The sequence below is a fragment of the Rhamphochromis sp. 'chilingali' genome (genome assembly GCF_963969265.1).
Source record: "Rhamphochromis sp. 'chilingali' genome assembly, chromosome: 3".
NCBI classification, from domain to species: Eukaryota; Metazoa; Chordata; class Actinopteri; order Cichliformes; family Cichlidae; genus Rhamphochromis; species Rhamphochromis sp. 'chilingali'.
In genome coordinates, this window is record NC_137931.1 from 4,283,545 (window position 1) to 4,304,552 (window position 21,008).

The 21,008-nt window shown below is 40.9% G+C and overlaps 1 protein-coding gene and 1 long non-coding RNA gene across 3 annotated transcripts in view; one reads left to right on the plus strand and one right to left on the minus strand.

The window, feature by feature from the left end:
• Positions 1-21,008, minus strand: part of LOC308394299 (uncharacterized protein) — a 1,060,216-nt gene that overhangs the window by 909,901 nt on the left and 129,307 nt on the right. The gene's annotated exons all lie outside the window — the stretch shown is intronic.
• LOC308394329 lies at positions 8,620-20,996 on the plus strand. Of its 2 annotated transcripts, none has more exons than XR_013971197.1 (3): positions 8,620-9,194; positions 11,140-11,195; positions 20,845-20,996. It is a non-coding gene; the product is annotated as an uncharacterized lncRNA (long non-coding RNA). The 2 variants fall into 2 exon arrangements; XR_013971198.1 differs by lacking the exon at positions 20,845-20,996 and adding an exon at positions 12,064-13,990.

A 21,008-nucleotide genomic window follows, 5' to 3' on the forward strand; every position in this document is an offset into this window, starting at 1 on the left:
AATTGTACTGACTGTAGGATGCTGTGTAGAAATAATCTCTTAGATCCAGCTTGCTTCTAATAAATTTTTTTTTATCTGATCACAGAATAAGCATATAATAAATGTCACTTTTTGGTGTTTGTTGGTTTTTATATATTTATTTTTTAACATTTGGAGCATCACCAGTTACAAGACTCACAAGCTGACAAGTTCTTATTCAGCGCCCTGTCTCTTGTTTCTTTTGTTTTTAATGTCATCCAATTTTTTTGTTTTCATTTTGGCATGCGATTCATTTCTAAGACTTTTCTAAACGTCTAAACGTCGTTGCCATAACGGAGGGGGCTTGAGCATTTGCCCCTTTCCTCTTGGACGTCCCAAGAGCCCTGTTCTTGAGGCATTACTATTTTTTAATCTGTGTACATGTGCTGTCTGTGCCCCTCAACAATAACATTTAACTAATAACCCCAATTTTGCTAAATAAAAGGATCTGGCTTCCACTAGTCACATGATGCCCATTAACTAATTCTCGACTTTGACGGCAGAGGGCATTGGTTACGAGATCACAAAGAACATGCACATTTTTTGCCGCCTGGGTGGTGCGGAGCTGTAAGCGAAACACACAAAGTAATTGGGAGATGCAGACTGGTGCAACAAAAACCAGTAAGTAGGTGTAGAGCGTACACTGTAGTCTATAGCAGCGGTCCCCAACCCCCGGGCCACGGACCGGTACCAGGCCTTGAGTCGTTTGGTACCGGGTCAAGAGAGTTGAAGCTCGTACCGCACAGAAAAAATAAATAACTTACATTATTTCCGTTTTATTTATTATCCGACTCTGAACAGTGTTTTATTTGGAAAAAGACTGAATTCTCTCAGTTACTTCAGTCTATGACTGACTCTTGACGCATGTCAAGATACATTAGTTAATATTAAACCCACAAACTAGCAAAATTAGTAAAAAACAGATGTCTTTGGAGGGTTTCTTTGCAAAGGAAAAAAGGCCCAGTGAGGAGACAGAAGAAGAGTCTATGACAACTACTAAGAAAAAGAAAGCTGCATTTAACAGACAACAAGTGGATATATTGCAACAAGTGATTCCCATGCACCAAGCCCGCTCTGCATAATATATGTGGAGACCAGCTCTCCAATGAGGCAATGAAGCCTTCAAAACTGCTTCGTCACTTGGAGACATTAAAAAACAAGCCTTTGGACTAGTTTAAAAGAAAAAAGCAGGAACAACAGGGACAGAAGCCATTACTGAGGGCCTCCACAACAACAAATACAAGTGCACTGAGAGCATCATACTTGGTGGCTAACCGTATTGCTAAGGCTAAAAGGTCATTCACTATTGGTGAAGAATCGATCCTTCCTGCCACTAAAGACATTTGCTGTGAACTTTTCCCCTTAATATTGGTATGATCCCAGCTCAGGCACTGAGCGAGGGGGCGGGGCAGCTGCTGCCTGCGAGTGCGCTGTTGGAGAAGCGCAGCGAGGCAGACAGAGAACTGAAGTTTGACCAGGTTCCAAAGGAAATCATTCGTACTGTACAAATAATGTAAATATGACGGTGCATCACAAAAGATTGATATCAAACTGATCACTTGACCCATATTACGTTACTTGCTCTTCAAGTGAATCAACAAAAAGTGAAATGAAAAGCCGAACAACAACAATGCTGTTTCTTTAGAGAGTCTTAGCTTACATGTGTGTTTATTTCATATTTTCAGTTGTTTCCCTCCACGGCTAAATAAATCGGTTTCAGTTATGCACTGATATACAAGACTGGACATAAGGAGCTTCTTTCAAAGAAAAACTCTGGTAGATGTTATTTTATATATTATGCTTTGTATGTTGTTCAGTATATTTCTATGCAAAACAAAAGGAATTTCAATACACAGCAGTACATTCACAGTTGAAACCAGATATTTACACTTTATGGAAAACACAAGAACATTTTTTTACTGTACAACATCAATTTAGAGTAAACTTGTTTTGTTTTGCATAAATAAATATTGAAATATATTTTGAATTAGTTAAAGAGAGAGAGCTGTCTCTTTTTTATCACTTTCACCAAATTTAGGAGCACATATACACTAAGTTTATTGTTAATTAATAAGAAAACTCCAGACGATTCCATTCTGAGCTGAAGAAGCTTCTGATAGGTTGGTGGCACACCTGTGGATGCATATAAGGCAAAACACAGAGCCTGTTTCTTTGACATGGGAACATCAAGAGATGTCAACCAAAACACCAGGAAAAGAACTGTGGAGCTCCATAAGTGTGGCTCAGTTTGAATACAATTTGGTGCCATTTACAATTAAGAAATACAGACAGTTTCTCTCTTTACTCTTAAAGTTAACAAATATGTTTTTTATATTTATCAACATAAAAAATAAACATTTAGTCTGATTTGATGTTACAATTAAAAAAGTGTTTTTGTTTTTATCTGAAGAGTTTGTAAATATCTGGTTTCAACTGTATATTTGATGATGTTGGTGTTTGGTTTGATTGTCAGCACAAAGAGGGAGAGAGAGAGGACAGAACAGATGAACAAGAGCAGGTGAGACACACATGTTAGTCAAATGGTTGTTTACCAAAAGTATCAGCGTATCATAGGTCCTCATGTATCTCGTACCTAGTGTTTCTTTTTAGGTTTGTTATTTTTCAAATTCTATATTTATTAAGTTTTGCAGGCTTGTTTGCACAACAAGGTTAAATAATTATCTAAACTTTTCTCAATCTAAATAGTGGACTTTGGTAGAATTAAAAAATAAGTGTAGTGCAGGTCTATGATGATTTTTAGTGCTACTATCATCTAGCTCTGATTCTGGTTCTGTCTTGGTTAAATCCTAAGTAGTCCTGCTTCTGAACTGTTGTAGTCCTGTTTTAATTCCGGATCAGTTCTGGGTCTGGTTGAATTGGGGTTTAGTCCTCGTGTCTTGATACAGCCCCGACTTTGTTCTGCCTTGCTGCTTAATTAAAAAACTACTTTAAGGTGTCCTGCACATGTGATATATTTTTCCCTATATGAATATGAACTCAAAACAGAGCCAATTAATCTTTCAGTCATTTCTTCCCCCCCACCCCCCAAGTCCCAGATGCATACTACCCTTTAGGGCTAAGCCCCGGGTGTATCAAATGTCTGCCTCTGCTCTGCTCTACAACAGAATCACAAAGGTGTCTCCAATAAGCTGCAGAGATGATTGTTGTTTTAATTTTTTAACGGTACACAAGCAAAAAATTAGAAGAGAGGTCATGAAGTTTCTTACTAAACAGTAGCGCCCTCTGCAGTTTGTGTGTGGAAGTGCAAAAGCTTACAGCACCTGGTATTCCCAGGCAGTCTCCCATCCAAGTACTGACCAGGCCCGACCCTGCTTAGCTTCCGAGATCAGACGAGATCGGGCGCGTTCAGGGTGGTATGGCCGTAAGCGAAAGGTCAGCTCAGAAACGGCGTTTTTATACATGCTGTAATGACACATACACGCTTACGTTTTTGTTTTCTATATTTAAGTTAAAATGTCCAAACGACAAAAATGTTGGACTTCCAAATCGACCCAACACACCGTGTGCTCTCTGTCACTTTAACACTGTGCTGTAATCAACGAACATGTCTTCTTATCGTGATGTTACTGCGGGAAAAGCATTTTTGCAGCTCAATTTGAAGCTGCAGTTAATAACGAAGGTTTGCATGTTGTCGCTGTAACATATGAAGTTTAGCACAATAATATAGATCAAACTGTGAGACATTTGCCACCAATAAAAGGTCTTTTTCACAGCTTTGCTTTCGCTTACGGCCATACCACCCTGAACACGCCCGATCTCGTCTGATCTCGGAAGCTAAGCAGGGTCGGGCCTGGTCAGTACTTGGATGGGAGACCGCCTGGGAATACCAGGTGCTGTAAGCTTTTGCACTCCCACACACAAACTGCAGAGGGCGCTTCTGCTCCTGCTTGTGCTAAGAGGCATGAGAAGTTAACATTTATGGGTGATAAAATCCTTTTTCTATATTTTTAACATGAGAATATCAGTTTTCCATCTTGTGTTCCAGAGTAATCGGACAAAAGACAAACGTAGAACAAGGAAAAAAGAGGCCAAGTGTCTCACCTATAAAACAAAATAGAATAGAATAGAATAGAATTCAACTTTATTGTCATTGCACATGCACAGGTACAGGGCAACGAAATGCAGTTTGCATCCATCCAGAAGTTCTTTAGTGATATAGATATATTACAATATATATTAGCAATAATATAGATATGTGAGTATATTACAGAAATGGGTCTATTATGGTATGTTATAATGTACACGGTATGAAGTATGTTGTGAATATTCTATAACTATAAGTATGTACAGGCTGTAGTGAGTACAAGCTATGTACAGGATATGAACAGGATATAAATATGAAAAACTATACAGAATATGAAATAAATAACTTTACAGAATCTGGGATATACAGCTATACAGAAATGGGAACTATGCAAGTTGTAAACAGTTGTAGGATTAAAGATTATCGAATGTACAGAATGATTATTTACACAGAGCTATACAGTAGCTGAAAATTACTGTTTTCTGAATAGTCTCACACAGATAAACATTTGCAGGGAATACCTTTTCCTTCAAAACAAACGTGACAGACTGTGTTTTTCTTTACTGATTGTATTTGAGTAGAAACTCAGATTAAAATGGCATGAGTGCTCATAAAACGATTTAACTGTAAAAGTAGGTGTAGTGGATCACTTTGCATAGATGTAGATAAAAGTGCAGTAAGCAAAGACTACAGTGGTCATTGAGCAGCTGTTCCTATAATGTGAATCTGGGATAAAGGCAGAGATTATTTGTTTGCCTTTGTTTCCTGGTTCTTTCTTTCTTATCCAAATGGAAAAAGAGAGCATAAAAGTACTGTTTACAAGCAGCTTATCTATCTCATTGTGCCCACTATCATAAAATCTTGGTTGACTGAGCACTGAGCCATCTACCACTCGAAATTGAACCTGTGTGGGACAACAACAAAGTCCAGTATACTAAGTTTCAGTAATGTGCAGTTTTTTCTGTGGAAGATGTAAATCTAAATAGATGTCCTATTGTATGCATAATATACCACTGAAATGTATAAAACAACTTCTAAAAAAAATTTTCAATTTATTTTAGATTTTCTCAAATCCAAACAGCGCTAAAAGCATACACACAGTCAAATATTTTTCATACGAGGTGCTGAAGGTTCTGCAATGTTCTGTCAGTGCGCCCCAGGGCAGCTGTGGCTACAATGTAGCTGCCATTACCAGTGTGTGAATGTGTGTGTGAATGTGTGAATGACTGAATGTAGTGTAAAGCTCTTTGGGGTCCTTGGGGACTAAGTAAAGCGCTGTACAAATACAGGCCATTTACTGTGCGTGTGTTTATGCTCAAGTGTATGAATAAATTAGTCAGTTTTAAACAGTTGCAATTTAAACAGTAGAAGAGTGGCACTATATTTATATATTTATAAAGAATTTCAAACAACAATTAATTGATGCTCAAAGCAGGTTTATTTAATTAATATCCAGATTTCCAATTAGTTCCGAATTCATTCAGCAGCAAATCACATCACCAGTCACTTCAAGGCTGTTTGTATTATTGTAAGGTAGACCCTACAATAATACATACAGAGAACCCAACAATCATATGACCCCCTATGAGCAAGCACTTTGGCGACAGTGGGAAGGAAAAACTCCCTTTTAACAGGAAGAAACCTCCGGCAGAACCAGGCTCAGGTCGGGGCGGCCATCTGCTGCGACCGGTTGGGGTGAGAGACTGAAGACGTTTGTTGTAGGTCTGATTGAAGGACTGATGTGATGGTAAGTTGTCTGCTGCTCCGCTTTGAATATTGAGAGATTAGTTGATGGATTTCAAGCCAAATTGTGCCCAAGTTTAAGACCACATTCATTGCTTGTTTTTGTTGATGTTATTGTTTTGGGCTTTTTTTCCACAAGAATTTCTAGCTCCCCTAGAATTCTGGCCACCCAAACGATGATTGCTGCTGAGAGAGCACAAGGTTTTGTCCCCCTGTACTATTCATGTCAGTGCAGGGGGTTCTCCTTGAGAGGCCAGGGTGGAAAAAGGGATGCTTCAGAACCTCCGAGGGTGTTATGCGCTGATTTGCATCCAAGGCCAACATTTCTTTGATTAGCCTTACAAATAATGATTGGCCATTTTCCGGTCCTCGCCTAACCTTCAGCAGTTGTTCGAGGTCATCGAGACACTTAAGTTTTATATATCGAGTTTCCTTGGATCGATAATGTGTCTCGTATTGAAATTGTTCTGGGGTCTTAAATGTCCAGCGCTGTTTGTTGTAGTTATCCTCGATGAAGTAGCAGTCAGTGTACAAGCCAGACTCTAGGAGATGATCTGGTAGCTGACCCTGGGTTTCAATTATGAATTTCAAAACATCATAATCGTCTTCCCCAGGATAGAGAGGCACCCCTGTAGCAAGCTCCACAGCTACCAGCCCCAGAGACCACATGTCGATTGCTTTGTCGTATGGAATGCCAAGCATAACCTCAGGTGCACAATAACCAGTTGTCCCCACACAGTCACCAGGAATCACTGCAGAAGCAGGACATGCGAGGCCAAAGTCTATGAGTTTGACTTTGACGGGAGACTCAGTGCGGTTCACAACCATGATGTTTCCAGGTTTGAGGTCAGCATGCACTATTCCCACAGAACCCAGGTGGAACAGAGCATTTGCGAGCTGATGCAAAGTTGGCCTGAGTTCTCTCATTGGGAGACCTCGGTTATTCCGGTCCCCAATGTAGTCCCACAGGCTTTGGTCGAGCAGTTCGAAATTCAAGCAAATGCGCTCTCCATCGAGGAAATAGCCGTTCCATTCGACAATGTTGCACCTGTCTGGATCCAAGCGTCGTAGCTGCTCCAGGATGAAAATTTCCAGTTTTGCCTGGAGCAGAATTTCAGGGTCGCTCTTGTTGACTTTAACAGCAACGGTTTTGTTGTTTTTTGTATCGCGACATCTGGTTACTAAACCAAAGCCTCCTTCTCCAAGGAAGGCCTCTACCACGTGGTGATCTCCTAAAATGGTCCCTTCCGTTATTTGAAGATCATCTTCAGAGGCAGATGGGTTGGCTGAGGTGTTGATGTCTCCTTTTTGAGGAAATTCAACCGAGTTTTGGAAACTGCAGCTGAATTTTTGTGATCCATGACTTTTCCAGCTTGAAGGCTGCTGAGAGAGCACAAGGAGTTCTCCCCCTGTACTATTCATGTCAGTGCAGGGGGTTCTCCTTGAGAGGCCAGGGTCGAAAAAGGGATGCTTCAGAACCTCTGAGGGTGTTATGCGCTGATTTGCATCCAAGGCCAACATTTCTTTGATTAGCCTTACAAATAATGATTGGCCATTTTCCGATCCTCGCCTAACTTTCAGCAGTTGTTCGAGGTCATCGAGACACTTAAGTTTTATCGATCGAGTTTCCTTGGATCGATAATGTGTCTCGTATTGAAATTGTTCTGGGGTCTTAAATGTCCAGCGCTGTTCGTTGTGGTTATCCTCGATGAAATAGCTGTCAGTGTACAAGCCAGACTCTAGGAGATGATCTGGTAGCTGACCCTGGGTTTCAATTATGAATTTCAAAACATCATAATCGTCTTCCCCAGGATAGAGAGGCACCCCTGTAGCAAGCTCCACAGCTACCAGCCCTAGAGACCACATGTCAATTGCTTCATCATATGGAGTGCCAAGCATAATCTCAGGTGCACAATAACCAATTGTCCCCACACAGTCACCAGGAATCACTGCAGAGGTGTTACATGCGATGCCAAAGTCTATAAGTTTGACTCTGACTTGAGACTCACTGCGGTTCACAACCATGATGTTGACAGGTTTGAGGTCAGCATGCACTATTCCCACAGAACCCAGGTGGAATAGAGCATTTGCGAGCTGATGCAAAATTGGCCTGATTTCTCTCATTGGGAGACCTTGGTTATTCCGATCCCCTATGTAGTCTGACAGGCTTTGGTCGAGGAGTTCGAAATTCAAGCAAATGCGCTCTCCATCGAGGAAATAGCCGTTCCATTCGACAATGTTGCACCTGTCTGGATCCAAGCGTCGTAGCTGCTCCAGGATGAAAATTTCCAGTTTTGCCTGGAGCAGAATTTCAGGGTCGCTCTTGTTGACTTTAATAGCAACAGTTTTGTTGTTTTTTGTATCGCGACATTTCGTTACAACACCAAAGCTTCCTTCTCCAAGGAAAGCCTCCACCATGTGGTGATCTCCCAAAATGGTCCCTTTAGATATTCCAAGCTCATCTGAGCCGAAGGCTGTGTTGGCTGACATGGTGTAATGTGTCTGTTTGCGCTGTAAATTGGTGAGAAACAAAACTGAACTTGTTTTGGTTTCTCTCGTAAATTGCTCTCAAATCTTCTCAAAAGGGTTTTAGTTGCTGCAGGTCAACGTCCGTTAAGCATAAAGTAACAGGTGAGCGCTTCTATTTATAGGTTTTGGAATCAAAGCAAAGTTATGACATCAGAAAGGATCAAAGCAAAGTTATCACGTCACAAGCGATCGAAGCGATTCTAATATGTGCGCATGCGCACATATGAGAAGCGATCGAAGGGGCACATATTAGAAGCGATGGAAGGGATTCTAATATGTGCGCATGCGCATACACGTGCTTGTTTGTGTAATATTGTTCACACTAAACTTGACCCTAATCAATTTAATATCAGTCAATCAAAGAAAATGTTAGTTTTGGAAAATTTTAAAATGACATAACTGACAGTTAAAACATTTTTTGTTCATGTATTTGTATTTGTATTGTCTTCGGGTTTTTTTTGCATACCATGTCAAGCTTTTCTGTATATAGTCATGTCGTAGATTTCGGAGCAAACAAGAAATTGAATTGGATTTTAATATTGCAGTGCTTGGATTTCGGATTTGGTGCTTAAAACTTCTTGAAACTGTAACCGTATTTCATTCACCACAAAGAACTATCTGATTGAATAGTTTTCTTATCAGATAGAGAAATAAAACGAGTCGCAAAGTCTAAAAGCAACATTTGTCTGCCTGGGCTGTACCTCTGCACGTTAGTCTGTTTCAATGTGTGACCCCCCACCCCCTCCCTGATCAGTCGGGGGTGAGTGCGCTAATGTGCCTGGAGGCCGTTTTAATGAGTGTTTGCTGGAAAACGAAAAATACAAGAAGGATTTGTACGTTTTCACAACGGGGGAGTTGCGTAAGTACTAGTAAATAATTTTCTCGAGTGTGTACGTTACACATGTTATTTGTTTAAAATTGGTATTATTATTTTGCTAGCTAGCAAACTCGCGGGATAAAGGATTGAAGTGCACTCAGTGCGATACAATACGGTGGCGCTATTCTAACAGTTAGTTATTGCAGGGTAACTTGTAGAATATGCTGTGAATTGAACCAAGATTACACAGCAGTAGCAGTAATACGAGTTACTTCCCTCAAGTGAAAGCGTTAAACGTTAGCCCGATGCTTAACTAGCCAACGTCAGGCTTTCTGATTGAAGGCTAAAAGCGACGTTGTCACCAAGTAAACAGAATATTGATGATATTTTTGTGTATCGCTGCAGCCTTTTCAAGTATTAACCTGGTGTCTTTGGGAACAGCTTAGGGGGAAATGACGGTAATATGACTGAACCATATGGGAAGAAAGAATAGGCACTTTTTTGTGCTAGCGAAGTTTCCTGGCTTTCATTCAAAATCTGTTTATCATTAAACAATTGAAACATAATGGCTTCGAGCTGACATTGAGGCCTGTGGGGCACTATCAGCCACTGAGACAGTAGACAAGTGACTATTTCACACTTTAAGGCTGCCTGTTTATTTAAGGGAGATGAACAGTACATTCTAACTGTACATAATAATATCAATGATGATAGATTAAATAAATGGGTTTTTGAAAGACGCTTGTGCATTTTTAAAGTCTAAAGTGTTGAATTGATCTGAGTATGTCATCTGTTCAAAGCCTCTCCCAGTCAGTGCTGTTCTCTATGCCTGTCTTACTCTACATGATGTTATTAGCACAAACACTTTAAAGGTGATAATTAGGTCTACAACAATAACACAGACTGCAATGTAGTTAAGCGTCTTACAGTTAGTTTTGAATGAATGAACTTAAAAAACAACACAAGCAAAGATCTGTCTCCTCCTGTTTTTTGTGTCACATAAGAAAGAAGCATCAATATCTGATGAGAAGACTTATTAATTTGGCCTTTCACGTGGTCTTACTCAGGTGATGCGAAGTGAAATATGCATCCTTTTTATGGTAATGTGCTGGAAAATGTTGAAAATGGACATTAAACGTGCTTACAAAGTGCTTGAATTTGACCCTGAAAGGTGTATGAAGCCAGAAAAAGTCACACTTGGAGTAAAAACCTCTCATAGCAAGTTAATCATATTCAATTGATTTGATGCTTTCAGCACAAAATTTAGCCACACAGTCAGGACAGCGTCTGCTTTACCTTCATCGGTAAACGTGTTTATGCAGTACATAGTAACAGTGTGGCTGAGTCCTCTGGTTCAAATCAGTTCCAGTACATTTGGAGATGTAAGTCTTAACCTTTCACATGCATCGGGAAGGAAAAAACATTTGATCTTCACAGTACTGCCGAAGTGCAGCGATACATTGTGAAGTGCACATTTGCATTTGTCATACAGTACCGAGCAAAAGTCTTGAACCACCCCCTTATTTTTTCGTGTTTTGCCAGGTCAGTCTGTGTTAACGGTGTTATTAACTGCATTCTTCAACTAAAGAAGTGAGAACAAATGATGTGGGGTTTTGTTTTTTTGCAATAGGCTGCAAGTAAATGTGTACAGATACAATTTAAAATTGGTTCTTTGTTAAGTTTTGTGGTCCTTTCCGTGACTTAGGTGTCTGTTTATGTTTGAATGTTTCAGAGATTAGTGTGAAGGGTCTTAACAGACAAAAAGTGGTCAAATACAAGCCCTGGATTAAAAATCAGAAACACTTTAAAAAGCCTGGAGAGCTATTCCTTAATACCACTTTAAAGATTACAGGGAAGTCCAGATCCCTGGAAGCAAATGAGGGATGGCTCAAGACTTTTGCACAGTGCTGTACATGTCATGTTCCCTGTTTTATAGCTCAGCTCAAACTGACACGTTCTCACTAACTGCTTCTCATTTTCTCCACAGTAAACTTTGACCACTTCCAGATACTGCAGGTCATCGGGAAAGGAAGCTTTGGAAAGGTAATGCAGCCTCCATTTTTCACGCCACTTGTATATCGTTTGCCCTTAATTACCCACCACGGTCGTCATCTCTAAAGAATCAGTGCAAGCGAAGCGAAATGTGCTGGGATTACACTTTAGTTCTCGTGTGCTGCTGTTATTTAATAACAGTTATAAATGCAGCTTATGTAATTATTTCTATAAAGTCAGTTAGAGGAGAGCCGATTTCTATTTCATCTCACTCAATCTAGGTGGGAATTTTGACCCCACGTCTCAATTTAATTACAGAGCACATTGAATGTCTGGATGAGACTTCAGTAATGAATTCAGGACTGTGTGTGTGTGTGTGTGTGTGTGAGATACACAATTGGGGCTGCAGAGATTGGAATAGTTTACCTTCATTTGAAATATCACTGCCCTGTGCACATTGTCGGCTTTAAAATTCAAACTTAAAGAGTTTGTAAGTAAATTGGCTGAGATGAGACAGACGATGCACCGGGTCCTCGTCTGAGTGCTGGCTTTCAGTTGTGCTGTTTCTCTTGCCCAGCCATGCACACACAGACACTGTGCTACACTTACACAGTGAGACCGATGCTCACAGAGACGTCCAGATACATTTTGTCCTTGCTGGAGGTCACCTTGTGTGTGTTTTTTGGCCCACTGTGGCCTCACACCGAGCTCCTGCTGTTTTTTGAACACTTTAACAGCTAACAACTTTTAGCTTCCTGTTGAACACACTTAAGTGGGGGAGGTGTTATTATTAGTGGTAAATGAATTGTGTATTTGTTGGATGCACCTCAGAGCAACAGGAAACATGACACGACACGCTCCAGTAACCTGCAGTCTTTACAGTGAGGACACACAAACATTAACCCTCTGCTCCTTACAGAAACTCTCTAAATCCTGTAAGTTTCTTGACTGCCACTTGGAAAGTTGAAACTTCAGCTCCCTCCACAGATTTTCTACAGTACTGATGTCTGGAGACTGACTAGACCACTCCGTGATCTTATAGCACTTCTCCATTAGTACATACTCAGATCAGCTTGCTGTGACTCATTTTCCATTACAATCAAGTACCACCTAATGTGCGTGGGGTCATTACAGCAAAGCGGCCCGATGTCCATGTTGTCATTTATGAGCAACACGAATGCCACAACAAAGGAAGACGTCGCAGCGATGATGTATCTGTGGCTTTTTGTCACACTTGGAAACCACGGTGTTGTGCAGCTATTTGCCTTGTTGCAGGGTTTTAAAAAAACTGCAGTTTTGATTTTAGTGAAAGACACCGTCTCATGACTCATTGAGTGCCGCGACTGACAAGCCAATCCGTGGCCTGCAGTCTGACGATGTCACATTTCCTGACTGCTTGGAACCCCGACTAAGTCGTCCTGTAGCCCACATCATAATGTTTCCATCTCTCTGCTTGACTGCGGGGATGCTATTTTTTGCATCACACTCCTATTTCAAAAGGTCAGTTAAAGCCACATAATTTCGTTTCATCTCCCCACAGCACTTTCTCCAAAGTCTTCCCTGAATCATTTAGATGTTCACTGGCACTTGAGATGGGCCTATACATGTTTCTCCTTGAACAGGTAGCTACCCTATGTTAGCCTAGCTTTCTATCACTGATGCTCTGTGTGTATGCTGCTGCCTCTCGTCTCGTGTTACTTAAAAAATTAATCCCACAGCTTCAATAACCGTATCTAAAAATCTCTCAGTGAAAGTTACGGTTGTAGGTTTGGAAACATTTTGGGGTAGCCAGTGTTAAATAGAGACAGGGCCACATTCTTTATCTAGTCATTGTAATGAAAGAAGCACATTAAAAACTATATGAGAGTTTGCTTTTAACAAGCATGTAATGACTCTACTTAGTTTAGGTAGTCTTAGGGAGTCAAACTGAAGGTAGCATTTTGTGGATGTTTTCCCTGCTGCCCGATCCCATCAGTCTCTTAAAGCATCATTTTTTATGCGCCCTGGTGTGACAGTGGTTTCATGGCGCTACAGGTTACCTGAGCACATCAGGTATATTACGGTTGAAAACAAGTGCCCGGCCTTCCAGTGGGTGGTCGACCCCTCGTGCACAGCTCAGGAGTCTAAACGACCCAGCAGTTATGGACGTGTGTTTTTGGTGTGCTGTCCCTCGTTCTCCCTGCTTGCAGGTGTGTGTGTGTGTGTGTGTGTGTGTGTGGATGCCGGCGTTTCTGAGAGCACCTGTTTACAGGCACCTTCAGGCCTGGTGGGTGTGGCCCTGCCACCCTTCTCCAAATCTGTGCCCCTACCTGGCCCCCCCAACAAAAATTTTCTAGACACGCTACTGGAAACAACACGTTCTCATCCCAACAGGTAACGATGCTATGTGACAAATCATCAGTATGTGTAAATGTGTTTTTTGTTCTAATCATGAATCGCTTTGTAAAACAAGACCTGATAGGGTTAAGGTTAAAGTTACGGTTAGAGTTAATGTTAGGGATAGGGCTGGAATGGACGGCTGGAGCCTCTCCTCCAAGTGTGTGTTACTGCCGCGAACAGCATTCTGTTGTATTCTGTTGTATGCGTTTCTCTGTAAGCGCTTCGAGCCTGTACTTTTTTTGCTTTAACTGAGTAATGAAGTTGAATCAGTACTTTAACTTTCACTGGAACAATAGTATTTTTACTTCTACTTAAGAATGTCTGATCTTTTGCCAACTCTGGCTGTCTCTCAGTCTTGGAATACCCACTTGTTGTCCAGTGGTGTCCTGGGAATATGGGGAACTAGACAGACTGGGGAAACAATGGGAGGAGACACAAAGATGGAATCACTTTTACCATCTTTTATGTATTTGCTGGTCGTTGTGGGCGGGTGGGTGTATGGGGGCGCAGGGTGCCGCCGGTGCGTCGAGCCACCTGGGGGGCTCTTCAACTGGTGAGGGAGGTTGTCACATCTTGCAGGAGCTTTCCTCTCTTCAGGAACTCTCTGCAGGAGGGGGAGATACAGGAGAGGTGGAGGAAGATCTCAGCCTGGGCGTCTATTGTCTTATGTAGTCTGGAAGATGAGTGGATGGTGGGGTGGGTGCAGTTTTCTCTGTGGTGGGGTTGGGTGGACTGTCCCGGGCTCTGTGCGGCCGGGCAGCGCTGCTGCACTGGGCCCCGGCCCGGATGGGCCTGGGCCCCCTTTCCCTAGCGGGTCGCGGAGTATGGGGGTGCCTACTGGGGTCAGCGGGGGAGCTGGCCCCAGGGAGGGGTCACTTGCCCCTCCCTTCCTTCCCTCCCCATCTCCAGCTGCCTCCCTCTTCCCGCTCCACCACAACCACCCACACATGCAGGGACTTGGAGTAGGGGTGTGTCACTAGGGTGCAGAGGAGGCATCCCCCCCTCTGTCCCCTTCTGGCTGCCTCTGCCTCAATTTTATCTCACAACTTAGACATTCACATTACTCACACTCTCATTACACATACATATAGGATCTTGGGGGTGGGCACGCTACACGGAATCCAAGTTACCATCAGGGTGTACACCTCACCCCTGGCGTCATTGCCCACCTCTCAATTTTAAATACACGTAGACATTGAGGGCTAGCAGGAGGGACCATGCACTTACCTGCTGCTCTCTGGCAGGTAGCTCCATGCCATCCTGGGTTTTAAATGCACCTTAGAACACATCGGGCGTGTTCAGGGTGGTATCACAGCATGTTTAAAAAGGCTGTTTCTGTGCTCTTCTCTCGCTTACGGCCATACCACCCTGAACACGCCCGATCTCGTCTGATCTCGGAAGCTAAGCAGGGTCGGGCCTGGTCAGTACTTGGATGGGAGACCGCCTGGGAATACCAGGTGCTGTAAGCTTTTGCACTTCCACACACAAAGTGCAGAGAGCGCTGCTGCTCATGTTTATGCTCACAGGCATGAAAAGTTAGATTTCTGGGTAATAAAATCTTTTTTCTATCTTTTTAACATGAGAATATTATATTTCCATCTTGTCTTAAACAGTAATCAGATTAATGATGAGATAAAAGTAGAACAAGGAAAGAATAGGCCATGTATCTCACGTTTAAAAAAATTGATGTTTTCTGAAAAATCTCACACAGATAAACATTTACAGGAAATTACTTTTCCTTCAAAACAAACATCAAAGAGTCTGTGGTTTTCTTTATTGATTGTACTTGAGTAGAAGCTATAATGGAAAATTTCTATTATTCTCATTCAAAGTGTTTAAGTTCTTAAAAGCATATGCTTAGTTCTGACACTATAATAGACTGTTCAGTGGAAGTTTCTAAACTAGATGAACTTATTTCAGCCCCAGTAGTTGAAGAAGACAACTCCCTATTGCATGAATAATATACCACTGAAATTTATAAAACAGCTTTCAAAAACAAGTTTGAATTTATTTTGGATTTTCTCAAATCCACACAGTGCCAAAAGCATACACACAGTCAATTCTTTTCATGTGAGGTGCTGAAGGTTCTGCACCTCATAACTCAACAAGCCCTATTAACTTCTCATTAGTGATCATGGCCGACTACAAGTGTTAGTTTCTCTTCGCAGCGTAAAAAGGATCAGCTTGAAAGCACTTGTTGGATTGACCAATATTTAGAACAACAGAAAGTCCAAGGAACTCACTGTAAACCATTTTAAGCCATTTTTATACACTTACAGATTCGGTTCAAATAATCGTTTGTAATTACAAGTTGTTTGGATATGTTACCACTTGGCCAAGGACTGGAAGAAGACCAAAGAGTCCCCCTTAGATCAGTGGGAATTTGTTATTACTGTGAACTGAGGATCCCAACCCCTTCTGGAAAGACAGCTTTCTGGGCAGACTAGACTATGACTGAGCTATATGGCCACAATGACAACAGTATGTTTGATGTATCAAAGGTGATCCTTTGAAATCTGAGAACACTGTACCAGATGTTAAGCCTGGTGGTGGTAGGATCATGCTCCGGGGCTGATTTGCCGGATGGAATAATGAAGGAGGAGGACTAGTAAAGTGAGTTTACAATCAACCATTGAAACTGATCATCAGAGATAGAAAACTTCTATATTTAGTGCTACTCCAAATCCTCAACCTCGACTTATTAGTAAAAGAAAACAAATTTCATAATATAATATGTTCTGATGACATTCAGTTGGATCTGATTTACACATCAGAGGCTTGGTCAAGTAAATGAACATGAAATATACAGAATAAAAAACTGCATGAGAAAATATTCAATACATGACTTTCCGTGAAGCCGTGCTGTCACAACCATCAGATGACACTGCATCACAGAATTTTCGCTAACCACTTTCTTCTTTTCATGACCACAACTCAGCACCTTATGAGTGTTTGCAGCTTGGTAATGCATATAATTTTGGCTGTCATGCTGCATTCCCCCCCCCCCCAATAGGAAATTGAAGTTGTGTTTTATTTACATTTTTCCTTAGAAGATGCAGTTTTTACTGTTTCTTCTTGCACTAAAGGTGATTTTCAAAACTGGTATGTAGTTTGGCGTCCGCATTTCTGACCCAAACTGAAACGAGACTCAGTGAGGGTTTGATGTCATCTTAAATCAATCACGTGATTTGGATGCTTTGTCTGTAGACTCTAGAGGGTGATACGTTCTCAGTTTATTGCTTCACACCAGACAGCCTCCTGTAATTCAGAAAGCAACTTTAATGCTTCAATACAAATGAAGAAGATAATTATCTTCTTCATTTGTAATAGCAGCCAGATGCTGCTAATGAACTGCACTTGATTAACTGTTTATCAGCAAGTGTGAGCACCTTTTACGAAAGCATAATATTTGACAGTTAACACAATTATCATAATCTTCCCAGGAATCATGTCCCAGAAAATTCACGCCAAGGTCAAACTGTGCAATGGTCAGAAAAAGCTCAAAAATCCAAGATTATATGTCAGACTCTACAGGCCTCAGTTGGCATGTTAAATATTAAAGTCCATGACAGTACAATTAGAAAAAGGTTGAATAAGTGTGGCTTGGTTGGAAGGGTTGCAAAGAGAAAGTCTGCATGGATGCAAGTTTGGTAGTAAAGTTGCAATCTCATACCAGCTGTCAACATATAAACACATAAATAAATGTCAGAAACTTCAATGATGTGAAGAAACAATGTAAAGAAGAGTGAGCCAAACATCCTTGTGAAACACTGATAGTCATACAGAAACAATTTGGTGACACTATTGCTGCTAAAAGGTAAATGACTGAATCCTGGAGTGTTCTTAGTTTTTCAGAGTATGCAATAGATTTCTATGAAAACACTTTTTTCCACATGACTGTATGTTTGTTTGTTTTCTTCTGACTGTGCTATGAGGATTAAGTTATGAATCTCTTAACAGTGCAGCAGCAGCTTGAGAATGCTGCTTGGTTAATGGGACGTCTTAAAAGACCTGGTCAAATGTCTTACTGGAAATGTTTGATATCTTCAGTCAGCTCAGTGCAGGTTTCCCCAACCTGTGTTTGAATTCAGACTTTACATGACAGCATTGACTTGCTGCTTAATTAAAAAAAAAAAAAACTAGTTCAAGGTGTCCTGCATATATAATACAGTGGTCCCTTGCTATAACGCGGCCTCGCTGTGTCGCAGTTTGGTTTTTGCAATTTTACATGCTTTTTTTTTTTTTTTTTTTACAGCGCATTGTGTTCTGCGTCTTGATCAGCTGTCAAATTTACTTAAATCTTCGATCGCTAGCAGTGTGACTCTGAAGTGCTGTACTGTATGTTTGTAAGTTTTCTCACCAACAAACACAATAATTTGATTTCATTCTGTAATACTGGACTTATTTTTCTACGAAGGTTTTAACTGTGATTGCAGCCATTCCCCAACTCTCTGTGAATGGTACTCATGGCTGTTGATCAGTCGGCTGGTTTCAGTCATTATGCAAATGTACTGTTTATAAGATTGAGGAAACCTGCAGTCAGCTGAGACTGAAGAAGTCACTTGGATGAGTGACGAAACGTTTCTCCCACAAATTGCTACGTCCAGATGAACAGAATCAACTTTTGGAGGTTCCCTGTGCTTTGTTTGGCCTATTGTCATGGCGGGAGGGGACGTGGCCCCCCCTCACGTGACATCACGCTCCAAAGCCCTATAAGATGTCTGGCTCCGCCTCTGCTCAGTCGGCTAGTGCCTGAGCTCGGATCATAGCAAAATTAGGGGGAATTTAGGACTGTGCGCTATGTGCTTCGAATATTGTGTGTAGTTTTTTGTTTTATATAGTTGTCAGTCAGGCAACTAACTATGAAACAAATTACACTCCAAAAGACCCCGGGCTTCTGAAACAACAACCCGGGCTTAAGCCCAGTAAGCCACCTCCCGCTCCGCTGATGTCGTGAACACAGCAGAACTGAGGCAAGTGAACTAAGAGGTTATTTATTATTAATGACTGAACAGGGATGGCCAGTTTTCTCCCTAATATTATAATGCTAATGTATATCAGAGAGCTGTTAATAGAACTGAGTCTGTTAATAGAATTAAAAGCATATTAAAAACAAAAATGTAACTTTGTTGGAGTCATTTCAAATTGAGAGACATGGTCATCATTAACTAGGGATGCAATGATACACAAAATTCACAGTTCGGTTCGATACTTTGGTGTCACAGTTCGATATTTTTTCAATGCAAAAAGAGAGTTTATTACAGAGAAATGGCTCTTTTCAAAATAAAAGCTATACTATACGCTTCTTCTGGGCTATATTCTCAGCAGCATATTAAACATATCAGGTCCCCATAAGGAGAATCATGTGCTAACGGCTGTCTAAATGACTCAGGTAAAGTTTGTAGCATGCGTGCTTGTTGTTTTTGTCTGCTTCCACTTGTCTTTGCACTAGGATGATGTCGGCGTAAATGTGCAGTCATATTCGTTGTGTTCCCACTAGTGCTGTCAGCGTTAACCTTGTTAAAATGACATTAACGCCATAACGCTGCAAATCTCCGTTAACGAGTTACCGTGGATCGACCCGTGCGTGGGGCTGGACGGCGTCAAAATGTTAACACGCTAACTGCGCTAACGCACTAGTTCCCACCAATTGAGCATTGCGTGGCACATCCGACATACTGTTTTACTTTTGTCCATGATGCGCTTACCATCTGGGTCATGCTTCACATGAAAACCGAGATAGTTCCAAATGCCAGATCTCAATGACGGTGGGGGAGGTTCAATTTCGGGTAGCGTGAGGCAGTTGCCATGTTGCAACGAGCTGAGCTTCTGTCTTGCTAGCTTGCGCTGCGCTCAGTGGATCTACACTCGACAGTGCAGCCTAGGCGGAGTAGTCGAACACAGATCCACTGAGTGCTCAACACAGACAGCATCGTCAGAAGAAAAGTTGATAAAATAAATTAAAAATGTTGAATTGTTCGATACATATGCGTACCGAACCAAAAGCACTGTATCGAACGGTTCAATATCAATACGAGTATTGTTGCACCCCTATCATTAACATCACAGGGTGCTTTTGCATAGAAACACATAAACAAGCACCAAATACAGAGCCATTTATTCTTTTTGTTGTCAAAGACAAAAGTGGACGAAAGAGAGACAAAATTGTGGCTCCACAAGTATAATTATAATGTAAAATAGACAATATTGATGTAAACGATATTGTCACATCTCATATCTCGTATAAAAATATATCGATATATTTAAAAACTCGATATATGGCCCAGCCCTACTGCTGAAAGTTCTTTGTTAGTTGTCTCTGCTTATTCCCACACATGGAGCAGATAGAAATCCAATGCAGTCCAGATGAACTCCAGCACTAACTCAGACCTCAGCACTAAGACAAAATCTGTAGCTCCTCTCTTCATCAATGATTTTAAAACCAGTGAGTGTTTGTGGTTTTACAAGAGCTTTGTTTTAAGTATAAAAAAATTCTCTGGAGCAGCAACTTGGTTTTTTTTGTAGATTATTTATTGAATGCTGAAAGACAAGCAATGTCTGTGATCTGAGAGAACAGGATGAACAGCCGGTTAGAAAAAAATGTCAGAATGTAATGTTTACTTATGCAAGTGAGACAAGAAAGTCAAAAGTTCTTTCAATAACTCTTGTGATTGTGGTATTATTCCACATTCACTTACAAACAATTCTTCCATATTTCCTTAATAATAATATTCCCATTATTGTTTATGCAAACTTTACAAAGTCTTAAGAATTCCAAATCTGAAGAAATCCAAAGCAACATCATGAAACAATGATAGAAAGATCACAGTGAGTACAGAGCAGCTCTCAAATCAACAGCAGCATTGCAAGTGTACAGGTTGAAGAACATGGCCGATTTCCACACATGCAATTTCAATATGCTTCTTTATCTTTACGCCTTCGTATTTTCTTTTGTCATATTGCAGTGTGCAGTGCAAAAGCTCCATCTCTTCAGAGCTTCTATAAAGATTGTCATTTTTATAAACACGTTGTTCTTCTTTACAAATATCTTTGACCTTTTTAAAAGTGCTAAAGATGAAGGTGTTTCTTTTTTTTTTTATCTTTACCATTAACATCTTTGATCTTCCGGTCTTCTATTAGTTTATCACATGACTCTTCTGTGTCGATGATATGCTGGTTTATGAAGTTGTCAACACGTTTGTCAACACGTTCGTCAACACTTTCTTGTGCTGATCTGCTAGAAGAAACAGACGACATTTTTGTGTCTGGTTCGATGATACGCTGATTTTTGACCTTCTTAACATGTTCGTAATCCACACAGAGCACAGTGACAGAGAGCACCACCAGCAAGAAAATGGAGAGCTTCATATTTCTATTTTGAAGACAAAAAAAGAACACTGATAAGAGTAAGTAAAGTAGTCAGTTTGTTTGTTTCTGAAACGTTTTACCATTTGAACATGCTTACACATTAAAACACATTTAAAA